This window comes from Kryptolebias marmoratus, linkage group LG20, assembly GCF_001649575.2.
Source record: "Kryptolebias marmoratus isolate JLee-2015 linkage group LG20, ASM164957v2, whole genome shotgun sequence".
In the NCBI taxonomy this organism is placed as follows: Eukaryota; Metazoa; Chordata; class Actinopteri; order Cyprinodontiformes; family Rivulidae; genus Kryptolebias; species Kryptolebias marmoratus.
The window spans coordinates 2481387-2484424 of record NC_051449.1 but is presented as its reverse complement, the minus strand read 5'-3'; the positions used below and the strand labels follow the sequence as shown (position 1 = coordinate 2484424).

General features: G+C 47.4%; 1 protein-coding gene across 5 annotated transcripts in view; it reads right to left on the bottom strand.

Annotated features, from left to right (window-relative positions):
* Window positions 1-3038, bottom strand: part of LOC108243851 (neuropilin-1a-like) — a 152771-nt gene that overhangs the window by 21924 nt on the left and 127809 nt on the right. The gene's annotated exons all lie outside the window — the stretch shown is intronic.

The window sequence follows — 3038 nt, the reverse complement described above, 5'->3', positions numbered from 1 at the left end:
CCCATCCACCCATGGTTGGATCATGGAGACACTCCCCAGGAACACCAGGGGGATCCTCAGCTGTTCTCAGGCCAGAGAAGCTTTAGTTCCCTCCATCGAGTTCTGGATGTTCCTTGGGGTTTTCTCCCGTTGGGACCTGGATGGGAAATCTCCAGGAGGAGGCGTCCTGACCTGAACCACCTCAGCTGAGACGTGGAGGAGCAGCAGCTCGACTCCCAGCTCCCCTCAGCTCATCCGTAAGGCTGACAGGAAGCTCATTTCGACTTGAATCCAGGAGTTTTATCCTTTTGCACTTCATAGGTGAGCGTCAGAAACATTGACGGGTCAGTAAATCGACGGCTTGGCCTTCGACCGGAGCGACGCCCTCATTAGACGAGACCCCGAACCATCGATCCACCTGCTGCTCCATCCTGCCGACGCTCCTGAACACTCCTGCCCAGACCCGGAGGGAACGCTGAATTCCACCTTTTTCCTGGTGAAGAAAAAGGCATAAAGCTCCCAGCTGCACGGGTGCACCTGCGAGCGTTTTAGCCGAATCTTCCTTTTGTGTCATCTTGAGTAAAAATATGCTTTAGAGACACGAGAAGGAGGTTAAAATTTAATTTGTACAGCCTGCTGATGAAATGAGTCACTGCTGTGAGAAATATGATTACAGATTTACAATAAAGCAACATAATGAGCTCAGTGTCTGCGCCACGCAGACTGCCACGGGGTAACATCACCCGACAACCCAAAAATAGCATCAATAAAATATAAATGTCTGTAAATTAATAATGGAGCTGCTCGGATCTGAGAGGACACGCATGCAGGAATTAACGCGATCATAATTGTCTTTAAAAACAACAAACAGACGACAAAGCCACGACGACAACGATGCTGTGCAGAGTTGTCCACGCGCCACACTTAATCAAATAAAACCGAAAGTCCTCTTTTACAAAAAGCACGGCTCATAACTCAAATGACTCAATGAGGCAGAGCAACAGGACCGCTTGGAAAAGCAATAAATCATCCAGGCAGTGGGGGGATGGTCTGCTGCTTTTTAAGGAGCCGCTGCCAAAAAAAAAAAACAGCTTTAGCCGAATTTAACTTTCACAACACAAGAGCACAAACAGAGCTGGAGTCCGTCGTCACCGCAGCCCGATGGGAAAACTCCCCTGCCCTCAAATCTGAAATATGAACGTGCAACTTGTGCGTCATTTTTCGTTTCGGACCACGAAGCGAGAAAGAGGAAATGTTAACGTCTCGTGTTGCAGTTTGGAAAACAAGGTTTCTTTGTATTCATGTCAGCTAGAACACAATTAAATCTTTATTAAAATAGCATCACCGCCTCATTAAACCCTGCTGATCAAATTAAAGCAACAATACCTCTGAAGAGGGAACACAGTCACCGAATGTCTGAGGTTCCACCTATAAATGCAGGTTTATGGGTGACTGAAGTTTCATTTTATAGGATCAAGATCAACCATAAAACTGCCACAAGAAGCTAAACTGTTCAGAGTAAAATCAACCAACAAATGAATTAAAAGGAAGAAATTATAAAATTACAGACCTATAATGAAGGACTCATCTTTAAAGCCTAATGTTCAAACAAAGATCAAGAAAAGTTGAGAAATTAAAGTTTTCTGACGTTGCTTCGGTCAAATCTTGAACGTTGTGCGGGATCCTGTTTGATCTGTTCATGTGTAATGGCTGTGATGGCCATTTTTGAATGGGGTTGACTGCAAACAATCAGCTGTAAACGTTTTGCTAACAGAGACAAACATGGGCACTAAAATGTCTTCATCTGACTTCCACCACAACATCATTGAAAACAAATACGTTAAAATTTGACACAAATGCAGATTTCTCCTGTTTTCTGTGACTTCAGGCCAAACTGACCTCCTTCCTTACAGATTTTCAACCCATTAACCTCCATTAAATCCCTGCCCTTCACTCCCGAACATCCCGAAGGCTCCGGCCGGGAGTCAGTAGCTCAGCCAGGTCCCCAGACAGACAATAGAAAGCCACAATTAGTGATCCAGGGCTGAGGCCGTTTTGCTGTCTGCTTCCTGTTGGAGCCCTGGCAGGAGGGAAGTGAGGCTCTGATCCTGTAACACGGGGCTCCACGGGTCTTCCTCTACGAGTTCCTGTCCCGGACAATGGGACGGACAGGAGACCCGACAGGACAGCCTCCCACAGGATCAAACCAAATTAGGAAAACAAACGAGCTTGTTTGAGATTTTTTAAACTCGACTCTTAAGGCTCCGTCGTGCTCCATGAGACGTCAGGAAGTCGGGTCGCGGTAGCGAGGCGTTCGTTTTCTCACACCTTCCATCGTCCACGAGACGCTCGGGTCAGAACTCCCAGGAAGCTCCTCCCCCCTTGGGGTTTCTTCCCGCCGGCTTCTCTCCTCCTTCCCTCACCGTGACCAGACGTGTTTACTAAACCGACTGAGACAGAACACGCCGCTTGACGGCGAACGAGGGGAACGTGTCCCGACGCCGCCCGGCCGAGGTGCACTTCCTCCCGTCCCTGAAGAGCCGCCTGCGTCTCTGAGGTCTCTTTAAGCTCAGACACTTCGATCCAGGCCTCGGGTCGAGGAGCGGCGGCGGGCGAAGCTGCTACGAGAACAAAAATGACACGATTTTCATCACCGAGAGCCGACTTCCTGTTTCCTCCTGGAGTCTGACAGCAGCTTCGGTTCTTCAGGTCGAGTAAATTTCTGAGGTTTTGTCCTCCTGGTTCAACAGTTTAGCCTCTAAGAGGAATCTGAACTCATAATATTATAATTCCTGTGATTTTAACTCAACAAGACGGACATTTTATTTGTTATTAAGAAGAGAAAAGCAAGAGTTTTACTGTAGTTTCTGTAAATTAAATGAGACGGTTTTGTTTCAACTCAAACAAACGTTAAACATTTCTTACTTCTAGTCAGCTCCCACTGAGGACCCCGAGGTCCGGACCTCAGTGTTTATAAAAACATGAATCCAAACAAGGCTTTTGAACGGCGTGGTTCTCTGCGTAGCTCCACCAGTTTCCTGTAGGAGGCGCTGCAACTG